The following is a 26846-nucleotide window of genomic DNA, read 5'->3' on the forward strand; positions in this document are numbered from 1 at the left end:
GTTAACGTACACTTTCTTTTTGTCAGCCAAGCCTGTGTTGCCAAATAAGATGGTGCGCTCTTATTAAGTAAGCCAGTTTACAGTCATCTTGATTGTACCTATGTTTCTGATTTTTAACATTTTGAAGACTTAAAGATTTAATGTTAACAAGTAAATATTCACTTTCTTATTCATCAACTGAGGGAATGGATTTTTCACACATGGTGGAAGAGAGAACCACATTACCTCGATCATGAGCGATGTCTGCGTATTACCCAAATTAAAGGCTAGACCAAAAAAGACCAAAAGAACTGTGGATGCTGGAAAACACTCAGCAGGTTTGGCAGCATCTGTGAGGAGAAAGCAGAGTTATCGTTTCTGGTCCAGTGACCCTACTTCAGAATTGATGGTAGCTTGGAAAAAGTTGGCAATTTTACAGAAGGTGAGGTAGGTGTAAGGGGTAGCAGTAAACAATAGGTAGAGCAAAGCAGTTGGGCAGACAAAGGAGTGGCTAAAGATCAGCCTGGGAGAATCAATAGCTGCTAATGGGGATCGTTCGTGGCTGACAACGGGTTGGTTATGGGAGCAGACCATGTGATGGCAAGGCTTGGTGTGTGGGGGATGGGATAAGGAGCTAGAAGAAAGTGCCTAAACCCTAATATTGTTGAACTCTATATTGAGTCCTGCAGGCTGCACGGTACCCAAGCGGAAAATGAGGTGCTGTTCTTCCAGCTTGTGCTGAGCTCCAACTTAAAGGTGTGGGTCAGGGAACATGGTCGTCTGTTAAAGTGACAGGCAACTGGATTATTCTGGGATCTTTTGTGAACATACTTGCTTCTGGAGGTTGTGGATTGGTGGAGACAGTATTAAATTGTGTTGGATAAACTGCTTGGAATGCACAGGCTTGATAGGCTGAGCGGTCCCTTTGCATTCAAAGCTTTTGTTTTTAATTTCTTTATGGGATGTGGACAATACTGGCTAGGCCAGCAGTAAACGCTTACCCCTAATTGCCCTTGAGAAGTTGATGATGAGCTGGCTTCGTGAATGGTTGCAGTCCTTGAGACACAGAGTCCCCCCACAGTTCTGTTAGGGAAGGAGGTCCTGGAATTTGATCCAGTGACAGTAAAGGAGCATCATTTCAGTTCCAAATCAGGATGGTGAGTGGCTTGGAGGGGAACTTATATTCCCATATTTTTGCTACCTTTGTCCTTCTAGACAGTAAAGGCTGTGTGGAAGGTGCAGTCCAAGAAGCCTTTAGTGAGTTGTTGCAGTGTGTGTTTAGAGAGTGCACACTGCTACCATTGCACAGCTGGTGGATGAAGTGAATGTTGATGTGTTAGATAGGGTGCAAATCAAGTAGACTTCTTTGTCTTGGATGGTTTCAAGCTTCTTGAGTGTTGTTGGAACTACACCCATCCAGGCAAGTGGAGAGTGTTCCATCACACTCCTGATATGTGCCTTGTAGATGGTGGACAGGCTTTGGGGAGTCAGGGGGTAAGTTACTCACTGCAGTATTCCCAGTCTCTAACCCACTCTTTTATAGCTGTTATATTTATGTGACTGGTTCAATAAAGTTTCTGGTTCGGTTTGCTTTATTATTTTAAACTTGGGAAATATGAGTAACACTGAGATATTGGTTTACAGTGGGTTCTGGAACAGATTCTTGGATGAGCTTTTGTTTATAGCACAGTGAATCAAATCCAGTGCCTGTCTGGGATGGGGGAGGGAGAAAGAGGAAAACCTCAAGTTGCGATTGAAGCCTATGTTTGCCGTGACACAGTTATTGAACTGTGCCTCTGGTGAGTGATTAAAAGCACATGGGCAGGAGCTCGAGAGAGAGAGAGAATGTGGCTGTAGCTAGTGGAATCTGTGAAGTGACAGGTAACTGGGTCCTCGTTCTGTCTGCATTGCTTCAAAGTCTTCCACAAGACAGCCGGTTGGACTCTCATGTGGGTTGTGTGCTGTTTCCTGGCCCTCCTCCAGCTGTAATCAATTGTGTGTCATTAGGACCAACAGAAAATCTTTAGTAATTGGCCAGTGTACACACTGTGTTGTCACTTTGTAATTGTTCTATACAGTGTGACAAAAAACAAGCATCTGACAGCACTGGGAATGAAAGGCAAGTTCGGAGGTGGAGGGGAAGAAAAGTCAAATCAATTTAATTAAAAGCACGTTTTCGGTGAAAAATATGACCCAAGGTTTTTTTCAACTTAATGTTATTCTCTTAACCCCGTCCCCTCTCCAATTTGTAAGTTCTGATCCACCTCTGGTAATGTGTACATAAATCTCTCACAGTAAAAGAATGCTTCAGATTAAAATTGATTTCCTAAGCTGTTCCTGTTTTCTTTCCTAACCCCACGCCCCCCCAACTACCTTCGATACTCCTCGTTTTAAATTTATCAGCCGTTACCTTCACTCAAATGGTCTTGTCTTTACTCTTCAGCCTCACAATGCAGCAGTTCGGCTGTAAAAGGCATCACAGTCTGATTCTGGTATTATTCGTTGTAGATTTCCCACAATCGGTCATTCTGGTGTTACAATATATGAGGCCATTTGTCCTGTCTTTCCTATGCTACCTCTGTGAAAGAGCTTTTCAATTTAGCCTATTTCATTGTACCTTCACTATAACCATTCAAATGTACATTTTTCATCTTTTAAACGTTTTAGGATATAGGACCTTTCACATCCTAAAACCTTTGAGGCAAAAGATAATTCCCCACCAATCTTCTGTTAATTTGATGATCTTTGTGTTTATGTTCTTCAGTTCCTAATTTAATCCAGTAAAAAGGGTACTTTATTTTCACTTCCCCATTGCATTTTGAATACCTGTATTGGGTTTCCAATAGACCAGTAGGAGGAGGTTGACTGAGTTGGGGCAAAATTAGAGTACACTTGAGTTAGTGGTTGTGGTATTAAACTCATTATCTGGAGACCTGGAAAATTGACCCAAAGCAACTGCTGAAATCCTAGCATGACTACAAATTCAGGTACTAATACAAACCTAAAATAAAATGTTTAGCTTCATGACGGTGATCATGGAAAAACCAGCCCTTGGAAACTGTTTAAAAACTTATCTGGTTCAACAATAGCTTCACGGAAGGAAATCTGCCACTCCTACCCTTTCTGGCCTGAATGTGCTTCACAATCCACATCAATGTGACAGTTCTGAAGAAGCCTATTGGACTTGCAATGTTAACTCTGTTTCTCTCTGTGTGAGTGCTGCAGGATCTACTGAGTTTCTCCAGCACTTTGTGTGTTAGTTTCAATGTGATTGACCCTGACCTCACTTCTAAAAGATCCTCGCAGACAACATATTTTCATTCAACAAGAGGGATTCTTACCAACCTCTCAATGCCATTGAAGGATGGGTGATACAGGTGGGACTGACCAGTGCCCATATAGCATGTCTGTGATTCTCTTAACAAAACAATCGCCAGGATTTCAACATCAGGACACACACACACACACACACACACACACACACACACACACACACACACACACACACACACACACACACACACACACACACCCCTGGTGTTGAATCGTAAGTGCCTGGGAGTACTGGGTGAGAACAGTGTTGGATGCACAGCTCAAATCAGTGGCAGTACCTGGCACCTGGGGCAAATCCTTGGTTTGTAAGAAGTTGAAAGGCATGGAAAAGGTTGACTGTTTTTGTATCCTTTCTTTATATGGGCCCGGTGTAAGTTTTCCTTTCGTCATACCCTTGTGAAGTGCCTTGAGATGTTTTGCGACGATAAAGGCGCCCTATAAATGCAGGTGGTTGTGGTGAAGGGAAAACAAAACATTGCCCTGGAAAGCTGTGTCACTGGCCCATTTTCCTGGACAACCTTCTGGAACTCTCTTCCAAAGCACCATCTTGAGTATATCTTCACCACATGCAGTGCAGGAATCCAAGAGCTGTCCTATCGCCATCTTTACAAGGCTGATTGGGGTGGATGATGAATGAAATGATGTCCAAGTGTTATTGTTGACATCAACATGAACAACTGGAACAGAGGAAGTATCAGTTTAATATTTCATTCGAAGAACTGAGTCTCTGACAAATCGGCACTCTCCCTAATATCTGACTGTAGTGTTAGATTATTGCAATGCTGACATCCCACAATGCAGTTTGAAGATTCAATATTGTGTCAGATGTGAGACTGGCACCAATAGAGTCAGACTGTGGTTATCCACAGTGGAGAAGTACTATCAATCTTTCCTTCCAGTTAACTAGAAAACTAGGATCTGAGGGCACAGCCGTAGAGTAAAAGGAAGATAATTTAAAACAGAGGGAAGGAGAAACTCCTTCAGCCACAGAATGGTAAATCTATGGAATTCACTGCCGTAGAAGGCTGTGGAGGTCATTGAATATATTTAAGACTTAGATAGATAGGTTCTTGAGTATCAAGGGGACGAATGGTTAGAGGAGAAAGCGGGAGAATGGGGTTGAGAAACATATCAGCCACGATTGAATGGGGGAACAAACTGGATGGGCTGAAAGGCCTAAATTCTGCTCTTATGTCTTATGGTCTTATGGAAACTGAGCAAATGAAATGGAACCTGAGAGGCAACATTTTCACATGGAGAGTGGTTTGTGTGTGGAACAAACTTTCAGAGGAAGTGGTGAATGCAGGTACAGTTACAACATCTAAAAAACATATGGACAAGTCCATGAATAGGAAAGATTTTAGAGTGGTCGGGGCCAAATGCAGGTGGGACTAGTTTAGTTTGGAAAACCTGATCGTGTGGACAAGTTAGACCAAAGCATCTCTTTCTGTGCTGTGTGACTCTACAAAAGACTAATTTATTGACCAAAATTTATCAGAAGTGAGAAATTAATGCTTCAAGTCACAATTGAAGTGCAACATTCTAGGTTTACTTTCACCAGGTGTGATTATTCAAGTTAAAATTTGGATCTTAAGGACGACTAAAAGGATTTTGCTCAGAATTTTTAATCATTTTGTATTTTGGCAAGGTGAAGGGAAAATGATGAGGTAACGTCTTGGTTTGCATGAATTTTCTAATCTAATATCTGCTCGGGTTTGAGGCCTAGGATCCCCAAGCACTCAGGAGGCTGGTTTTTGTTATGTGACTCCTGAAGAAAGTAAGAAAACATCAATGGTGAGGAAAGGCAACATGGCCTGACCAATCCTGTTCTTCAGTGCTGAGGATTGCACCACCACGTTTCTGGTAGACTGTTCCAGAGTTTTAAATTGTGCTTTAAATGAGGAACATGAGAAAAATTGAATGTCCAGTCCCTTGCGCTATTAATTAGATCCTGGCTAATTTGTACCTCAATTCCATTTTTTTGATGTAATACCAAATCTCTTGATTCTCTAACAAAAATGATGCATTCTTTGTCTTGAAAACTCTGACAATTGTTCTATTTAGCTAGTTTTCTGGGGAAGAGAGTTCCACATTCCAACTACAATCCATATGAAGAAGTGCTTCCTGACTCCACTGTTATATCACTTAGCTCTCAGTTTAAGATGATGTCTCCTTGATTCCCCCCTCTAGAGGAAACTGTTCCTTGGCAGCTACTCCATCGAGTATTATTCTCACTTTGAGCACGTTGACTCAATGTCCATTCAACCTTCTAAACTCTAGAGAACTGAAAACATCATTATCCAACCAGTTGTTACAGTTCCCCCCTTTCAATTGCTGTATCATTCATATTGCAAGGTAAGTGTATGAAAGGTTGTTGTCTAATGTAGATGGAGTCTGACCCAGACCCTGTCCAACTGTGACATCACTTCTTCATGCTTACATTGCAACTTTTGTCAAAATCAAAATGGGGAAGATGCACAGGTCGTTCTGTTTTAATGCGCGTTTTGTTCGCTATGACTTGATTGATGAATTGGGGATACTGTTTCTAAAAGCGCAAACATTTCAAGCATGTGTTGGTTATAACACAATTTCAGCCCCGTTAATTTCAATGGTGCTGCTATTACGCAATTTTCTTATAACACAGGATTGCACGAGAAAGGAACTATTGTGCCATAGCAGAACCGACTGTACAAAGCTTACATGAATGTACACTCCTAGGTGGTGCTGAAAATGCAGGACAAATCTGTACCATGTATTCTCCTCATCAATGATGTCCGCTTGCATTGTATTCCACAAATTCATTGATCGGATGAAGAGATTTCAACTGACTCCTCCTCTTCCTACTTTGTAACTTGTGTCCCTAACTTACTGTAGAAATTAGGGGAATGATACACACAGGTGAAACTAATAAATTCTGTTCTAATATTTGCAAATCTCCCATTTAATTTTTTTTTAGATTCATTTGTGCCATATTGAATGTAGGAGTTGGAATGTCATGTCGCCGTTGTACAGCATGTTGGTGAGGCCACTTTTGGAGTACTGTGTACAGTTCTAATCATTCTGCTAAAGGAATGATATTCTTAAATTTGGAGAGGGTGCAGAAAAGATTTACACGGATGTTGCTGGAACGTTTGAGCCATAGGGAGAAGCTGAACAAACTGGGGCTTTTTCCCATGCAGTGTTGGAAACTGAGGGGTGACCTTACAGAGCTTTATAAAATCGTGAGGAGCAGCGATAGGGTGAACAGCCAAAGTGTTTTTCCTAGGATGAGGGAGTCAAAAACTAGATTGCATAGATTTAAAGTGAGAGGGGAAAGATTTAAAAAAGGACCTAAGGGGCAACCTTTTCACACGATGGGTGCTTCTGACATGGGATGAACTGCCAGACGAAGTGGTGCATTCAAGTATAATTGCAATGTTTAAAAGACATTTGAACAGGAGCATGAATAGAAAAGATTTAGAGGGATTTGGGCTGAATGCAGGCAGGTGGGACTAGCTTAATTTTGGAAACCAAGTTGGCATGGATGAGTTGGATTGAAGGGCATGTTTCCATGCTCTATGACTCTGTGACTCTGTCCAACAGTTTATGGGCAAAACTGTATCTGTGGGAAAATGGAAATCTCTTTGTGCAGCTAAATAAAGATGAGCTCTAACTCATCAAAGATGATGATTATTATATCGCTGCATCTTGCAGCTCCTTACTGAGTAATTGATTTGCAGGTAATATTAGCACTTGGTACCATTTTAAGCCTTGTAGACCCCCTGCCCATATAATTAATAGACTCATATGTACCCTCTACCAAAAGTAGATTGAAAAGAAAGCATTGTATTCACTGTTTTATCTCCCTCAGTGATCTGTGCTATGCTTGGCAATGTTTTGTTACATGCCAATTCCTAACACAGCCTGGTAATTTGTTTATCAGTCAGTATGTCAGTATAAGTTTGAGACATGCTTATGATAGTGTAGTTTTTGAAGCCAGATTGACCTTGTTAACTGTGATGTTCTTCATTGGGGTTGATAAACCTAGGCCAAACAAGAAAACTCTGACCAATATAACCAGGAGATTAGAGTCTCCTCAGTTCAGTGGACTGACTCCAAGCTGGCTGGTCATGGCCAGTGTATTGTGCCCAAGTAAATAAAGGGTGAACTGGTGATGGGACACCAGCTTCTGTACAGGTATTTCAGATAGCATCATTGTATGCGACCTCAGGGTATGTTGACTGTGTCATCCATTTCAATTCTGATCCCTTGAAGCATGACATGCTATTTGAAAGGACTTTCATTAAGCTATTCAATTACAATGTATCTGTGAAAGTAATGTTTGTCTATATTAATGAGCTTTAACAAGTGTCTGTTGGAATATTTAATACCACACAATCCATGACCTAACATCTTCTCTTACAGGAGATTATATAAGCATTGCTGCATCAGGTAAAACTACCAGCATTAACGTTTAAAGTACTTCAGTTATTAAAATAAAAGTTGTCCATTTTTCACCTGTTTCGTCTTCCCACTGAGGATACGACAATAGCTGATCCTTCTTTCCTTCCCTCAGAGAGGAAAATAATCATTAGGACTTCCCGCTGATCCCGTGAAGTCTGTGCTAAGGTCAAGCATTCGAGAAGATGTTGGGTTAACGTTACTATGACACTCCTCTCGTGTTGCCCTCACTCTCTGGGAAAGCAACCATGGACATATTCCCAAGAGCACAGGCTCCTGCTCTTGTGTTGTCTCACTCTCATACTCTCTCAGTCACAAATGCTGTAGCTATTTCCTCTCTTTATATGTAAAATAAGGGTTAACCAGCCACTGATGGGGCAGTGTCGCACAACTACAAACCAGTGGCGAAAAGAAACTTACAAAAGGTGCACATAAATCAAAGTAACATTTATCCCAGGTTATGATGCAGCCTGCAGTGTCCACCTGTCTCAAAATGCCTCCATTATCTCTCTTGCTTTCTGCCTTTTACGTTAGAGGTCACTGTCACATGTGTGCGCTCCCTCTCCCTCTCTCTGTCCCCTCAGCCCCTCTTTCTCTCTTGCTTTTCTCCCTATTGCATGCCCGTTTCATGCATTCTCTCACTGTAAACATTGGATAATGTACTAGAGCAGTTGCAATCATTACAACAATGGGTCATCTCAGCCTTTGCTATTCCGCATTGCATCATTTTTGTCTGTCTTCAGTTATGTTTTAACTCTCCAAATCTTGCCAGAAATAGCACCATGGAATCCTTGATGCTCATCGCAGAGGACAGGCACAGTCTGGGTGTGATATCCTGCCTGGAATCTGGAACCTCCTGACAGTCAGCACTCCATCAGTACCACACTGGAAATGTCAGTCTTCCTTATGTACTCAGGCCAATGTAGAGAGATTGTGGAGCGAGCTGACTGCGACACATTAATGAGCAACCAACTTATTAATTCCCAAGATGTTGAAATTGGAAAATGCTGGAAATACTCAGAAGCTCTGGCAGTGTCTGAGAGGGTGAGGGGAAGCAGAGGCAGAGTCACCATGGACAGACCAGAACCATACAAGGACGGCAGCCATGTCAGTGACAAACTAGAGAGAAATATGGTGCCATAAGCCAGCATGCTAAGGAATGGAGTGGAACAGTCAGATGTCTAGTTTCCCAAATTTGGGATTAGGAAGCCAGCGCATTTGTCCCAGTCTCCCAAAATCTGTATAAACCATCTCAGCATCTTGTCTCTTTAAAATGTCTGGGTGAAGAATCATACAGTTTTATAGAACAGGAGGTCATTCAACCCATAGTGTCTGTACCAGCTTTCAGAAGAGCTACCCAGCTAGTTCTATTCTCCAGCCCTATCTCCATAGCCCTCTAACTTCATCCCTGTCATATTTAGATCCAGCTCTCTTTTGGAGCCTCCTGTATATAGTGATTGTAATGACAGAAACAATCTTTAAGGGTCTTCCATGTGAATCTCACTTTCCTTGCGAACACCTTGCAATGACACAGTTTGCATAGCTAATGTTAAGTGTCATGTTTTTAGCTTACAGTTTTTCTTGTTTATGTGTTGCTATTGAAGAATCAGTAATATTTGCAAGCTGGCAGAGCAACCAGAGTGATTCTAATACCGTTTAATACCGATTCTAATTCATTTTTCAGATAAGGCTCTTCTGTTTTGTCAACCAGGTTATCTTCCCTCCTGTCAATTTTTGAAGGTTTTGTATCTTCAGGGAGATGTGTGTCTGTGGCTCAGGCTTCAGATTCTCCATCTGTGAAGCTAAAGTTTGAATGGCAGTCAAACAGTAACCTGAGGAAAGTACCAGAGCCAAAGACTGCTTAATCATCCCTTGTATGTGCTAAGTAGGAAGGTTGGCTGATAATCTCCCTCCCTCCTCTAACTACATCCATCCTCCTCCTCCTCTACTCCCATGCAAATGGTGCCAGTGATTAGATTAGATTCCTTACAGTGTGGAAATAGGCCCTTGGGCCGAACCAGTCCACACCGACGCTCCGAAGAGTAACCCACCCAGGACCATTTCCCTCCTAACACTAACGGGCAACTTAGCATGCCCAATTCATCTGACCTACACATCTTTGGACTGTGGGAGGAAACCGGAGCACCCGGAGGAAACCCACGCAGACACTGGGAGAATGTGCAAACTCCACACAGACAGACACCTGAGGCTGGAATCGAACCTGGGACCCTGGTGCTGTGAGGCAGCGGTGCTAACCACTGAGCCACCAGGCCGCCCCAGGGTGATTTAGTTCGTAAACCAGGATGACTCATTTCCCTCAACCAGCAAAACACATTGAGCACAATAAAATTGATAATTTAATTTGAATATTCACATGATTGATGGAAGGATGGGGGAGGGAGGATAGAAGCAGATTATAGAGGAACCTCGATTATCCAATGACACGGGTGGGGAGTATTTTGTTTGGATAATCGAATGCCGGATAACACAATTTAGCCAAGCATCGGTACCTTGCGATCTTGTTCAAATAATTTGAAATTTGGATAATCGAATGACTGATAATTGAGGTTTCGATGTATTTCTGGTAGTTGAGGAGTCAAGGAGCAGTGTGTAACAAATGGAGGTATGAGGCTCTTGAGTATGTTCCCAGGGTTTGCAGTTGAGTCTGAAAGCAGGTCAATGTCAAATGTTACATTTGGTAGTTCAATGAGTAATAGTCGTGGCTTTATTTATATATCGCTTTTAACATGGCCTAATGGTTATCGCTAGACTATAAATCCAGAAACCCCGGGGATTTTAGATTATTTACAGTGTGGAAATAGGCCCTTCAGCCCAACAATTCCACACCGACCCTCCAAACAGCAACCCATCCAGACCCATTCCCCTACATTTACCCCTTCACCTCACACTCCGTGCAATTTAGCATGGCCAGTTCAACTAACCTGCACATTTTTGGACTGTAGGAGGAAACCAGAGCACCCGGAGGAAACACACACAGAAACGGGGAGAATGTGCAAACTCCACCCAGACAATTGCCTGAGGCGGGAATTGAACCGGGGTCTCTGACGCTGTGAGGCAGCAGTGCTAACCACTGTGCCACCATGCTGCCCACTGGGACCTGGGTTTGAACCCTGCCATGGCAGATGGTGGAATTTGAATTCAGTAAAAATCTGGAATTAATAGTCTAATGGTGACCTTTCCTTGGAAAAACCCATCTGATTCACTAATGTCCTTTGTGGAAGGAACTGCCACTCTAAGCTGGTCTGGCCTACACGTGACTCCAGACCCATAACAATGTAATTGACTCTTCTGGGGCAATTAGGAATGGATAATAATTTCTGTCCTAGTCAGAAATGCACATTAATTTTTTAAAACATTGTTTTGTAGGGGAATGTGATAAAACAGAATTTGGCACTGAACCACATGAGGTTTTAAGGTTAGGGCAGATTATAACAAATATCATCCTTGATTTGGGTCTTTTTGGAGTATATTTAAAGGAGTAAAGCAAGAAGAGTTTGTGCAGCGAATACCAATGTTTTCGGCCCACGTGGCTGAAAAGTCAGTGCTAATGGCAGAATGATTGGAATAAAGAATGAACAAGAGGTCAGGACTGGAGAAACACCACTATCTCAACTAGGGCAATGAGATCTTGAGGGGGATTTGGAAACCAGGCTGAGGCTTTTAAAGATGAGGGAAAAGAGGCTGTAGGTTTTTACAGCAACAGGATGGATAAACCTAACCCAAAGCCAGAAATTACTGGAGAATGTCAGCAGGTCTGGAAGCATCTATGGAGAGAGGAACAGAGTTAATGTTTCAAGTCCAGTGTGACCCTTATTCAGAACCTCCGTTTGAAACTGCACCCGAAATGTTAACTCTGCCTTCTCTCTGCAGATGCTGCCAGATATGCTGAGTTTTTCCCGCAATTTCTATTTTTGTTTCCGATTTCCAGTATCTGCAGTTCTTTGATTATTTTTTGTTTAGTGGACAAATAGATCCATTTGTGGAGGATAAGCAATGATGCACACCAGTTGGGGCTGTTTGTGTTTTATAACTTGTATGTTCCTCCATTTCACTCCAGTGGTTTTCCTATTGATAAGCGCAACTTTGTGCATTTGTAACAAACACCTGGCTAGCAACCGTCTGCAATTATCATCTTCCATCGCAAGTGTATTCTTTTCCTTCGTGTGTCCCCAACCCCTGAAGGATGCAGTAAAAATGATTGACTATCACTTATGTGCTTCGTTGTACATGCTGCTGAAGTAAAGCCCCTTGAGCACTGTGTGGGAATGAAGAGTTTAATATCCCTAACCATTGTGCATAAGGAACATTGCAACTCCAACACAATGTTCCTCTAAATGAAGGCAAAATTTGCCTGAGTGGAGAGATGATCACTGCTGTGACTAGCTGTAACTGCCATGGCTGCAGCAAGTTGATGACCATTCCCATTTGAAGTTTCATGCCAGGAGCAGTAGAACTTTTTCCCAAGTTACCCAGTGCAGTTTGCCAGTTGCTGACCGAGATTGGAATGTTGCTGTGGGGCAAGAGGAGGTGGCTGGCAAACAGCAACAAAAAGTGTACATTTATTAGCACGGCCTCCGAAACAATCCCACAAGTGTAAGATTTTCTCAAAGCCCCTTGTCTGCACACACGGCAGTCGAAGTAGCTCGTAGCACTGGTTCAAGCTGGTATGTATGCTTTCAAGTTTCAATAGATTTGTACTGAATTGCTTTTGACTGTAGCAGTGGAGTCTCGAGTTGTAGGCACTTGTGTTGTGTCAGTTTTGTGCAGCACTGATATCTCCCTTTCATTGCCCATCCTCTCCCCAATAAACCTTTTGTCTCTCTGAAGCAGTTCAATAAAGCACTGCATTCATGACAGGACAGCTTTATGTTATGGGTTACTGGTTTATGCCCCAGGCTAGGCTTAACGTTGTCTTCTGCAAAAATACAATGCAGTATTGTCGAGCTGGCACATCAGACAGTTACCTTTCCCCATGAAGGGTCAGTCAGTCTGGAACTGCTTTGCAGCTTCACTGATTAACGACAATTGTCAATTTGTTGAGTCTCTGATGTCTTCTATTTTTCAGAAGCTGCATAATTCCAAATCAATAGCCTCAACTCTAAAGATGAGCAAATGAAGGAAGAAAAACCTTCAAACAAACTTACATTTTCCTTTTTCTCCTTTCTTCCTCTTTTCCACTCTTCTGTCCTTTCTCGTCTCTTTTTTTCCTTCCCTCTCCCTTCCTCCTTTGATACTCCACCTCCACCCCTCTTTTACCCCTCTGCTTCTCTTTGCCCCCAGTCTTCCCTTTACAAACTGAGTGAAGAGAACACTTGTATTTGCCTAACACCTTTTCACCAACTCTTAGTCACTGCTATGATGTTGAACATATGGTAACCAATTTGCACACAGCAAAGTCTAATGGACAGCACTGTGCTGCAGACCAGGCTATCTGATTTTGGTGTTGATTGTGGATAAATATTGGCAGGACAACTGTGGGAGAACTCTCCGAAACTTGCCAGAAATACTTGAGGACAGACACAGTCTGGGTGTGATATCCCACCCGGAATCTGGCACCTCCTGACAGTGCAGCACTCCATCAGTACCATACTGGGAATGTCAGTCTTCCTTATATACTCAGCCCAATGGGGAGAGACTGTGGAGCGAGCTGACTGCAACATACACTGTGAGCAACAACTTACTAATTCACAAGATGTTGAAATCAGAAAATGCTGGAAATACTCAGCAGCTCTGGCAGTGTCTGAGAGGGTGAGGGGAACAAGAGGCAGGGTCAACATAGACAGATCAGAACCATACATGGACAGCAGCCATGTCAGTGACAAACTAGAGAGAAATATGGCACCACAAGCCAGCATGCTAAGGAATGGAGTAGAACAGTCAGATGCCTAGTTTTCTGAATTTGGGATTAGGGAGCTGGGTCAAGTTTCTCCAAACATTAGGAGGTAGCACACTTGTCCCAGTCTCCCAGTCTGTGTAAACCATCTTAGCATTTTGTTTCTTTAAATTTTCTGGGTGAAGAATCATAGAATCATCAAGTTTTACAGAACAGGAGGAGGCCATTTGATCCATAGTGTCTGGACCAGCTTCCAGAAGAGCTATCCAGCTATTCCTCTTCTCCAGCCCTATGTCCATAGCCTTTTAATTCATCCCTTTCATATTTAGATCCAGCTCTCGTTTGGAATCTCCTATGTGTAGTGATTGTAATGATGTTAGCCAGGTGGACCTCATAGTACATGCGTTCCCTGGTTGGGGCTGTTGACCTAGTGTCCAGTCGAGGAGCCCTGCCTTACAGAGTGTCAGAGGTTCCATTCAGTCTGAGAGCTGGCTCTGAGCAAACCGGATCAATGTCAAGGACTCTCCCACATGTAAATAAAGTGTGATTTGATGACGGGATGTCATCCTCTGTGGAATCATCTCACTCTTGACTCAGCCTCCACCACTGTCTCAGGCAGTGCATTCCTAATCCTAATGACTCTCTGAGTAAAGAAGTTACTCCTCTTCTCACTCCTAGCTCCCATGCTGACAATCTTGAAATTGCGAGCCATAGTTACTGACGTACCAACTAGCAGAAAGAGAATATCCTTTTTTAGCCTGTCAAAATGTTTCATCGTTTTGAACACTTCAATTAGATCACCTCTTAATCTTCTCTGAGAAGAAATTGAAAGGATTACAACCACAAAACCCAACGATCTCCATATAATTTCTCAATCATTTGTTATAAATCTTGGCTTCCGAGAGACATTACAATGAGACTGGAGTAAAACTACACAAGGGTGGCAGCCTTTTCCTCTTGCTTAAACCTCCAATGCACATCCGGAATCTTCATTGGCTGTGTTGCGCTTTGGGACTTGCTGCCCTGGTGAAAGGGGCTCTGTAAATGCAAATAATTTCTTTTTTTGTGACAAGAAAGGCTGTCAAAATTCAACTGCAAAGGGGCCAAATTCTGGCTTCTTGCTGACTTTTGATATGTTTAAACACAATTGGCAGAGTATTTCACTTGTTTGCAATGCATGAGAGGAGAATTCCAGGCAGCATGATGGAAATGGACAGTTTATTACATTTACCTGACAAAAGTTGTCCTGGGAGGCTTACTCCAGTTCATCCTGCCATGCAAGCCATCATTATTGATTATGTTCACTGAAAGAAGATTTTGATTTGGTTCCTGTCCCCTTTTTAAAGTAATCTCATCCTATAAAGATCTTGGTGCTATCAATGGCCAATCTGCATCTCTCTGCCAAGTATGTGGGTGGCAGGAAGAATGGTGTCACACCAGAGATGATCCAGAATTTCCTCAGCAGTTGCTCTGTGGGCAGTGCAGTGACTTGAACAAACTTTGAGCACCATTAACCCGGGCTGACCAAGATCATTGTTGTCTTTTTGGTTGAGACATCAAATAGATGCCCTGTCTACTCAGCAGGTAATAAGGTCTTGTGGAAATGGACAAGGAAGTAACTCCAGTACTAAAGTAAATTATCTGGTCATTATGACATTGTAGGAGTTGCTATTTGCAATCTGACTTCCATATTCCCAATCTTGCAGCAACTTCAAAAGTTATTCACTGATTGTGAAACACTTTAAGGTTTCGGGAGGTTGTGGAAGGTACTATATAAATGCAGGCTTGTCATTGTTTATTTTCCATGAGCCTCATGCACATGGGCATTCCGGACAAGAAAATGACTGGACATTGATCAGACCTGGGATTTCTTCAGCTCGGAGACAGTAAGGATTGCAGATGCAGGAAGCCAGAGTCAATAGATGTGAGGCTGGAAAAGCACAGTAGGTCAGACAGCATCCAACAAGCAGGAAAGTCAATTGCTTCATGCCAGAACCCTTTGTCAGGAACAACCAAAATGTTTTGACTTTCCTGCTCTTCGGATGCTGTCAGACCTGCTTTTCCACCTTCACATTTATTGACTCTGGGATTTCTTTAGCACAGTAGAGCTGACTTCCAAATCTGAGGCTTGTATTGGCCATTTCTTGCATTCAGCAAATCTAACAGAATTTAGTCCTCCACAAGATGATACCTTTTGCAAAAGACTGTGGTGACAAGAGGTGAAGAGGAAAGAATCTTCAGTCAGAATTTTTAACTTGGATGCTCCCCTCCACTGTAGTGTGGCTGTTGGTGCCAGGGAGTGATCATCTCTGCTGGGGAATGCACTCGAAGATGAGTTTTTGGACTCCAAGCATTTCCCAGATATGGAATGTAATTATTTGAGATAACTGTAGTGATCTTTGAACAAGATTAGCAAAGGACTGCTTGCTCAAAATGGGGTGAGGGGAAAAATTGACCCCATGTGATGATTGTTGACAATGTGCTGTGGGTTTGATTGCATCAGTACAATATTGAAAAGATCATCTCCAACACAGCAGTCTGTGATTTTCCATTATCTGTTTAGATTAGAGATGAGCAGTGGGTTACTGAAACTACTGCCCCTGTAAAGATTAACAAGCCACTATAGGCCTGAGAAGTGCTGGATTTAAATTGCAGAAGTGTACCACTTCAGAAAGCATTTGACTGGTTTAGTGAGAGTATCAAGACTGGGCAAAGTGGATTTTAACCTGTGCTGAGTGAACACTGTACAAAAGTAATTTAGGATCACTCATCAGGGAGGAGATTAGTCCAGTCAATGTTCTTGTTGCTAATCAGCAACCAATACTTCCAACTGGAAATCTTTGCATTTGTTTAGTAAGGATAAGTGCTTGGGTTTATAGTGAGTCAGCCCTAGTTAAGTGGCCAGTGAGTTCACTCTGCTCTGTGATTCCAACTTCAAATCCCACTCTAGAACCTGACTGCAAACATCTGTGCCAACCCCCCCCCCCCCCCCAGAGCAGGACTGAGGGCTGTCAGCTAGGTTGCCTTCTGATTGAAATGTTAAACAGAAACACAGTCAGCTGCCTGCTCACGTGAATGGAAAAGATTCTACGCCAAGAAGGCACACTCTTGCTGTCCTGACCAATCAGCAATCCGTCAATAAACATCCCAGTGAAAAGAGCAGATTTGCTGGTCATTATCACATTGACGTTTGTCGCGCTTTCTGCATGCAAATTAGCTGCTGTCTTCCCGCCCATTACAAAAGCACATCATTGGGGTTGAATTGCTTTGAGAAGTCCGCTCACGGTATGTGCAATATAAGTACAAGTCTCTCTTTTTTTAATACACAAATATCTGAATTAAGAGTAGGGGTTGTCCACTTCATCTCTCGAGCCTTCTATGCTATTTACTGAGATTCTGGCTGATCTGATTGTTCAACACACCCACTAAACAAGGATAACCTTCACCCCTTGCCTATTATAAAAACGGTCCACCTCTGTTGAAATCTCTGCTTCTAGCCCCCTCTGATGAAAATAATTCCAAAGAGTCATGATCCTCTGGGATAATTATTTTCTTCCCACATCTCTCTGGTAAATGGGTGACATGTTTTAATGAGAATGTCCCAAAGAGTTTCACTCCTAATTAGCAACTTTTAAAATGTGGTCATTTTGTAGAGTATGAAACACAACTGCTTATGTATGCACTATTGAGTGTCAGGGACAAATGTATAACGTTTTAGATTAAATTTTCTATTTGTGTGTTATGAAGGAGACATGGCTTTCGTTATATTTTAGGTTGTACTTCATGATGGAAGTCAGAAACTTGTTTGTTAGCGTACATTTTAATGAGCTTTTACAAACCTTGAAGAGATGGGGTGACTAGTTAGTTAAAACAAGAGCTGGGGGGAAACCCTCTCCTGTCACCGAGAAACAGAGGTACAGGGACACTTTCTAAACAAATCCAGATTGGCATCAGTCAATGTGTGTGTGCCAGAGCCTGAAGTGAACTCTGTAGTAAAGAAGAATCCAGCAAGACTGCTCATGAGTTGAGGGAACTCACATTTGCTCTGATGTTAAAAAAAAGCTGGGTTTAGTTTGCATTTGTTTTTGTTATCTCCCAGTTGAAGAGAAAACATCTAGTGAGCACATAGAAATTTTCAGGAAGGAAGCAGGTTGCAGTTGTCCCAGCCTGTGTGAGAAGGCTTGCTTTGGTGATGAGGTAGAGTGTTTTTAAGGGCATTGCTGGAAATAAAAAGGAATAGAGAGAAGTTGAATAATTCGTAAAAACCAGAAATCAAAACATTCTGCTGTTTTTTTTCATTTAGTGTGACACGGATCATGTGTTTTTCACTGTTGAATGTACACTTTATTCCTTTTGCTAGAAGTACACTGGCAGACTCTTAATGTAATAACATACTAGATAACCTTCCCCCATGGTTCTGTTAAAAGAAAAGGTTAGTGCCTAGATATTTTCTGATCAACCTGTTTAGAGCTATTACTACACTCCTCTGAACCAAGTCGATCTTTAACCTGGTTCAAAGGCAGGGATGCTACCACTGCACCATGAGAACCCTAAAGTTAGGATCTGTCACATCAGCTTTCATTTGGGATGTGACACATTTGGCATTGACATCAGCTGGGATCATGTAACAAGTTCCAATAAACAGCAAAGTGATTATGAGCAGGAAGTTTTTTTTAAACTGATGTTGCTTGGGGGGGAAATATGTTTTGGCAGGGCAATTGCTACAGTTCTCATTCAAAATAATATAATACAAATTTAATACACATATTAGATTAAAATGGGTTTGATGCTTCATCTGAAAGATGGCACTTCTAACACGGCAGTATTTTCTCAGTATGTCAGCAAGGCATCAGATTAAACTTTGTACTCAAGGCTCTGGAGCAAGTCTTGAACCCATACCTTCTGACTCCATTTTGGATGAATACAGGATTGAGGTCTAAAAAGAATATTGCCCAAAGTCAATTGCCTGCTACCTAGAGAATACCCAGTTAGATCCATGCAAGCATGCATTCCTGATGAAGAGTTTATGCTCAAGACTCTCCTGCTCCTCAGGTACTGCCCGACCTGCTGTGCTTTTCCAGCTCCACACTTTTTTTGTTGAATCTGATCTCCAGCATCTGCAGTCCTCACTTTCTCCTGTGCATGGCCATACCCTGACAATGGTCCATGTCTTCAAGATAAGAAAAGGAAAGACACCTGGTCGGGTGGAAAAAGGATAACAATGCTCCATAATGGAGATAAAGGGAGTTGGTGTCATCTGAGGTAATTTTTAGATTAGATTTCCCAGTGTGGAAACAGGCCCTTTGGCCTAACAAGTCCACACCAACCCTCCGAAGAGTAACTCACCCAGTCCCATTTCCCTCTGAATGATGCACTCAACACTACGGGCAATTTACATGGCCAATTCACCTGACCTGCACATCTTTGGACTGTGGGAGGAAACCGGAGCACCCGGAGGAAACCCACGCAGACACTGGGAGGATGTGAAAACTCCATACAGAGAGTCACCCGGAGGCTGGAATCAAACCTGGGACCCTGGTGCTGTGAGGCAGCAGTGCTAACCACTGAGCCACTGTGCCACCCCTAATGGACGAGTAATCCAGAAACCTGGGTTAATATTCTGAAGTCATGGGTTCAAATCCCACCTTGAATGTAGTTTTTAAAAGTCTGGAATTAAGAGCTAGCCTAATGGTGCCCAAGTAACCGCCGTTGATTGTTTTAAAGCCCATCTGATTCACGAGTGTCGTTCAGGAAAGGGAATCTGCCACCCTCACCCGGTCTGGCCTGTATTTAACTCAGACCCACAGCAATGCGATTGACTCTTAAATACCCTCTAGTGATTAGGGATGGACAATAACTGCTGGCCTAGCCAGCGGCACCCATGTCCCATAAAGAATGAAACAGGCAGACAACATTTCCAATTACTCCTGAGAGCTGCCTCAAGCAGCAGCTAAATTTAACAATGTAACGGGTGGTTATGTTTTTCCGTGTCACATCCTGTTGCAGTGTCTCCTGCGATGCCATTTTTCTGTCTGTCTAAGTTATGCATTAAATGTTTCTAAAGCACAGAAAAAGTGATATGAGAAAATGCCAATGACTCGACAATGTAAATAGCCCTTCTTTGTCTTGACCTGCCTATTGCTCAAGTTGATACCACCATTAATCCCATTATAATGCTCAGAGAATTTCACTTTTAACCCAAGATTCTTCTGCTAGCTGTTGAAACATGACCATCAAAAGCCACCAATTAGTCTACATGTTCAGGGCTGCCTAACTTCAGATCTATCGTCAAGTCTTCACAATTGAATGAGGTGACCATTTTACTTGTTCACAGTTGTCTTTTCATTTGAAATTGACTTTTCAGCCAATCCAAGCCCGTTTTCTTTTTCAGGGATGTGCCCTTGTCTCTATGATAAGCAGAATAAGCCGGTGAGAAGCAGAAAGGGAATGAAAGGGGGTTAAATGAAAGGAACTGGCAAAACTGGAGGAGGAATGAGTGCAAAGGCTAAAGAACAATGAGATGAGCAGCATTAAAATGTTTTTATTTTACATTTCTTGCTTCAAATCACTGGATGCATCAAATCAAGACCTCATAATCCTAACACAGAGTAACCTTGATTATCCAATCGCCTCGGGCGGGAATATTTTGTTCGGATAATCGAATGCCGGATAACACAGTTTAGCCAAGCATTGGGACCTTGTGATCTTGTCCGGTTAACCCAAAATTTGGATAATTGAATGCCAAGTAATGGAGGTTCCTCTGCAATGCGTGTCACAGACTGAAATTAATGCAATAGGATTAGCCAAGACAGGAATTTCTCTGAACTTGTTGACAAGCTGAAGTTCAGGGAGTGAGTCAAATAAAGTTACATTTAAAGTATCTTAGCCATGTAAGGCTCTTTCCCCCACCCTCACCCCCAAATATTTAGCTCATTGTGCCCTATTGTTAACAGTGAGCTGGGCTCGATATTAATTTGTGAGCTTTTGCTGTTAGTTGTGAAGAAATTCATCACATGATGTTGTATCTCCTGGTTGGGTTGCCAAGTGCTCAGAAAATTGAAGTAATAAATAGCTGAAATGAGTCCAGAATGTCCATTGTTGCATGTTTTCTTAAGTTGGACAATCTTACTTGACACAGTTTATTCACTCGTGGGATGAGTTTCACTGGCTGGGCCCAGCATTTATTGCCCGTCCCTCGTTGCCCCTTGAGAAGGTGGGGGTGAGCTGCCTTCTTGAACCACTGCAGTCCATGTGCTGTAGCTTGATCCACAATACCCTTAGGGAGAAATTCTAGGAATTTGATCCGGTTGACACAGAAGGAGTGGTGATTTATTTCCAAGTCAGGATGCTGAGTGGTTTGGAGGAGAACTTGCAGGTGATGGTGTTCCCATGTATCTGCTGCCCTTGCCCTTCTAGATGGAAGTGGTTGTGGGTTTGGAAGGTGCTGGCTGAGGATCTTTGGTGAATTTCTGCACTGCATTTTGTAGTGTGCACACCACTGCTACTGAGCGTTAGTGGTGGAGGGAGTGGATGCTTGTGGATGTGAATCCAATCAAGCGGGCTGCTTTCTCCTGACTAGTGTCCAGCTTCTCGAGTATTGTTGGAGCTGCACCCATCCAGGAAAATGAGGTCTATTCCATCATACTCCTGACTTTTGCCTTGTAGTTAGTGAACAAGCTTAGGAGAGTCTGGATGTGCATTACTCCTATCTCTAACTTGTTTCAGTGTTTTGGAAGATCCAGAAATAAATAATCCAGGTTTCTTACTCTTAAAGGGTATCCAGCAACATCTTGTTGATTGTTTGGCAAGGCAAAGTTATTGATTGCTGCTCCAATGATGGTATAGACTCCCTTTGCCAAGTGTGAAAGCTAGCATTTGAAGAGTGGGTGAAGGAGTGGTGTACCAGCCATTACACTCCTGAGGTGAAAGACTGCAAGTTATGCAAGAGCAAAACGAATAAGCTCTTATTTTCACAAATGAGAACTATTGAAGTTGTGTCGAATGTTTTCAACATAAAAGTTAGCGACATGCGAGGGTTTCTGGATGCATTGCTCCACAATCCCTGCCTCCAGCTGCTCTCCAGCTTCATTGGCTGCCTGGTACATCCATTTTCTCCTGGAGGCTCCAGGACAATGATAGAGGGATTGGTATCCCTCTCCAGCTTGAAATGCAGAAGTCACTGTTCTCTCTCATCTCCACCATCTCGCCGTCCTCGTGTGAAATTTGAGACTCTTCCACTTTCATGTTGGACACAGGCCTGATGTGTTCAATGCTCTGTCCCAATATCTTGTTAGTCATGCTGTCGTTATGAAAGTGTTATTAATCATCCGCGTACAGTTAGTTCCAAATATTAGTTCCAAATCCTCCTCCAACTAAAACTCTTTCAAACGCCTGTGGTTCCTTTTTTAATCAAATGTTATTCATATGTGTTTATATTGGATTTAGTCACACGGAGTGTTTTACGTGATGGGATTGCTGAGCCTTTGCAGTGCCCATTGTGTGGCAGGCTATGCTATCCACTACTGGGTTAGATTTTGTTGTTGTGTTGGCATTGCCTTATCAGACCAAAGGGGCTGCTTTCTCATTAGAGAACCTGAGGGCCACCAAACCTCAAGTGAGGGAGGAGGTTGAGAAAAAGAGTCCTTCATAGTAAGCTCTGACCAGTGATGGGAATTGAACCCACACTTTAGATTAGATTACTTACAGTGTGGAAACAAGCCCTACGGCCCAACAAGTCCACACCGACCTGCTGAAGCGCAATCCATCCAGACCCATTCCCCTACATTTACCCCTTCACCTAACACTACGGGCAATTTAGTATGGCCAATTCACCTGACCTGCACATTTTTGGACTGTGGGAGGAAACCGGAGCACCCGGAGGAAACCCACACAGACACTGGGAGAATGTGCAAACTCCACACAGTCAGTTGCCTGAGGCTGTTGGCTGTTGGCATCACACTGCTCTGCAAGCCAACGATCCAGCCAACTGAGCTAAACCGATTCCCGGTTAGATTTTAATTAAAAGTGAGCTCACCTCTGGACAGAATAGGACATGCGGCATATCACTCCCTCCATGCAACTCAGTAGAACCAATGAAGAAGTCTTGGAGACGGTGTCGAGGAGATTTACAAGAATGATACCAGAGTTGAAGGATTCAAGAATTATGGACAGATCAGAGAGGATGAGATTGTTTGCCTGGAACTACACAGGTTAAAGAGAGATTTAATACAAAATGACTGAGGAGCTTGAGTAGAGTAAATGAGAAACTGTGCCTTCCTGTGGGTGGGTCAGCAGTTAGACAACACCAATTTATGACAATTGAGAAAGGAACTGTAAGGGAAATGTGGACGTTAAATGGTCTGTACCATAATATCTGAAAGGGCTGATGAAATAGATTTGTTCATAATTCTCAAAAGGAGATTATGCAAATCTGAGACAGGAATGTTTTGTTTGTAACTGCTATAGAAAGACTGGGATGGAATAGGACTGATTGGATCATACTTACAAAAAAATGGCCACAGGAGTACTGTCTCACACCACACCACCCCGCCAAAACAAACATCACCCACCCATGTTAAGTAGGCTTTCTGACGGAAACTGTCCAGACTCACATAAAACGTAGAACCCCTACTGTGTGGAAACAGGCCATTAGGCCCAGCAAGTCCACACTGACTCTCCGAAGTGTATCCCATCCAGACCCATTCCCCTGCCCGATCACTTCCTGCACATCACTGGACACTATGGGTAATTTCGCATGGCCCATTCACCTGACCTGCTCATCTTTGTCACTGTGGGCGGAAACCAAATCACATAGAGGAAGCCCACACAGACACTGGGAGAATGTGCAAACTCCAAACAGACAGTTGCCTGAGGCTGGAATCGAACCCAGGTCACTAACGCTGTGAGGCTGCAGTGCTCACCACTGAGCCACCGTGCCGCCATGTTCTCATTGGTACATTTTCATTTCTGTTAGGTATCATCCATCAGTGTTAATGATCCCATCGAAGATCCCTATTAGGGAAAAAGAGAGGGTTTTGTTGAAGAGCTAGACTGGTCAATGGCTAACTTCTCCTTAGTGACCAGTCCTCCTCCAATCTCCACTACATTTCCAGCTATTGGAAATATATGGTGCTGCTTTTGCTCTGTACACACACGTAACAGGGTTGTCATGAGCACCAACTGTTACATGAATATCCTCGAGGAATGAAACTTGCTGTTGTTCCTGCTCTGGCTTGCAGACAATCCCTTTCCCAGACCAAAGTGATTGACTCGTTATTGGAAAGCTAAGAGCTGTGGATACTTGAGATCTGAAACAAACAAAAACTGAAATTGTTAGCGAAACTCAGCAGGTCTGGCAACATCTATGGAGAGACCATTTCTGAGCAAGGGTCACCGGATTCGAAACGTCAACTCTGTTTTTCTCTCCACAGATGCTGCCAGACTTGCTGAGTTTTTCCAGTAATTTTTGTTCAGGATTTGCTCTTTCCTGCCTAGTGTCTAGTAAAACCCATTCAGCTGCATTAAAGTTCCACACCACTTCAAGAAAGTAGCGTACTATCAATTGACAATCACCAACTTTGCTAAAGTCAGCTAGATAATACATGAGTACACATGAGATTCCTGATGAAGGGCTTTTGCCGGAAACATTGACTCCCCTGCTCTTCGGATGCTGCCTGACCTGCTGTGCTTTTCCAGCACCACACTCTTCACACTACCTCTGAGATTCGACCAGGTGTACATTGCTTTGCAATGTCTTTGCTGGGGAATGGAAGGATTTTCCTTCTTGTGATAGAATGTTTTTTGCCCTTGACATTCAGCGGGATTACTTTAATTGTCACTCATGCAGGTTGAAAGCCCTGCAGTGACAATGGCATACCATAATAGCCTGAAAGGCAAAATAGCAGTCATTTTGTGAGGGACCAGAATCCATTGGATTTGAGCATTCAAAGTATCGGTGTAAAACATCATAATCCACAATAAGAGCACTCTAACAAAATCAGAAATACACTTAATTTGCTGTTCCATTCCCAGATGACTTAATAACTAAGAAGAATGGCTGTAAAGCTCTTTGTGTTGAGCTCTGTTTATACACTTCAGGACATATGATTGGACCCTGACCTCAGAGCCATGGAACAGGACAACCTCAATTATCTGAATGACATGAGTGGGGATTATTTTGTTCGGATAATCAAATGTTCGGACAACACGGTTTAGCCAAGCATCAGGACCTTGAGATCTTGTTCGGACAGTCCGAAATTCGGATAATCGATGTTCGAATAATTGAAGTTTTACTGTATCCCCATATGCTGAAAATGTGTTGCTGGAAAAGCGCAGCAGGTCAGGCAACATCCAAGGAACAGGAGAATCTACGTTTTGGGCATAAGCCCTGAAGAAGGGCTTATGCCCGAAACGTCAATTCTCCTGTTCCTTGGATGCTGCCTGACCTGCTGTGCTTTTCCAGCAATACATTTTCAGCTCTGATTTCCAGCATCTGCAGTCCTCACTTTCTCTTTGAAGATGTATCCCCATATGGTCAGTCAGAAGGTAACTTGTATCTTTTTCTGCAAGAATTAATTTTTTTTGATGTGGTGAGAGAGTCATTGAACCCAAATGATGCTACATGGAGTGAGACAGATTCTTACTTTCTGATTGGCTGCATTCACTCATATCTACACCCATCCCTCAAGATGCCAGTGTATTTTTGACTTATTTACTGTGGGATGCTGTGCAATTTAAAACTTTGCGTAGTCCAGCCTGAGTGGCATTCACAGAATCCCTACAGTGCAGAAAGAGACCATGTGGCTCATTGAGTGTAGACAGAACCTCCGAAGAGCATCACACCCAGATCCTCCCGACCCCTCCAGTCCCTGTAACCCTGCATTTCCCATGGTTAATCCACAAAGCTGCACAACTCTGGACACAACGGGGGCAATTTAGCATAGCCAATCCACCTAACTTGCACATCTTTGGTCTGTGGGAGGAAACAAGAGCACCCAGAGGAAATCCATGTAAATATTGGGATAACATGTAAACACCACAGAGGGAGATGGGTTCAGTTCATCTGGGGCTGGAATCAAACCTAGGTCCCTGGCGCTGTGAGGCAGCAGTAATTTGATTTGATTTATTATTGTCACATCTACCGAGATACAGTGGAAAGTATTGTTTTGTGTGCTATCCAGGCAAATCACACCTTAATAAGTACATCAGGGTTATAGAACAGAATGCAGAATAGGTGCAGAGAAAGACAGGTTGATAAATGTTGTTCTGCTGACCTAACACGTTTGAGCTTGCCAGGGTTTTGGGGAGAGGGAGGGCAGCCTCTTTGACGCATGATGGTGATGTCCAAGTCCTTAACTTTATTTCTCTCACTGCAGCAACGTTCTCAGGGAGTTGACAAGCTTCAAGACCTTTAAAGTTTACTCAGAAAGGCAGGAGAAGCTGGAAGTGTTTTTTGATGGGGCTTGCATAATGTGCTGGGTGTGCCGCCTTCGAGAGTTTCTTGTTTATTTTTATGATCTAGAACACCATGTTGCTGTCTGTGAGCCAAAATTAAATCTGGAAATGGAAACTTTGAAGAGGAAGCATCGTTTTGCTCTAGAGTTTGAGTTTCTGCAGTGTTTGTCCGTCCATGTCTGTAACACCACTGATTGCTAATGATTTATTCCATTTAATTCTCCATTAACTTTGAGTGTTAAATTGATCCACAGTAGAACTGTGAAATAGGTTGACTGTAACCCAGTATCTTGGCTTAAATTGTGTCTGAGTTTCTGTATCATTGACTTCACTGTAAAACGGATGGGCGATTAATGATAAGCCATTTTGTGTTCCTAGCATGACCAACTTTACTCCTCTGTGATGTGTGCTTTTGGTAAGGGATCAACATCATCTTTCTCTTTCATCTTTTCTTTAAGAAATGAGATTTTATTGGGCATGCTGCCTCCCATCAAATTGTGTCACCACACGTTCCAAAATGAGTGGATTTTGAAATGACATGATTGGTATGGAGGCATACATGATGTGTTGACAACACCCCAGGAAGTGCTGGGAGCCAAATGAGTAATGCTCCTTCTCAGGCAATCCCTCAAATCTGCTTCCAGTCTGCTTTATTGTATATCCTGAAGTACTTGATAAGCCCAATGCACAATCTGCAGGTACTGCCTCCAGTGGTGCTTACATTCGGAGGTTTGCCGGCACTCTCCAACATTCGAGTCCACATTCCCAACAAAGTTTCTCTCTGCCA

General features: G+C 42.8%; 1 protein-coding gene across 4 annotated transcripts in view; it reads left to right on the forward strand.

Moving 5' to 3' along the window:
• celf2 (cugbp, Elav-like family member 2) overlaps positions 1–26846 on the forward strand; it is a 1014614-nt gene that overhangs the window by 539305 nt on the left and 448463 nt on the right. The window lies entirely within an intron of this gene.

This window comes from Chiloscyllium plagiosum, unplaced genomic scaffold (assembly GCF_037043375.1).
Source record: "Chiloscyllium plagiosum isolate Xiang-an unplaced genomic scaffold, Cpla_swu_hap1 HiC_scaffold_23, whole genome shotgun sequence".
NCBI classification, from domain to species: Eukaryota; Metazoa; Chordata; class Chondrichthyes; order Orectolobiformes; family Hemiscylliidae; genus Chiloscyllium; species Chiloscyllium plagiosum.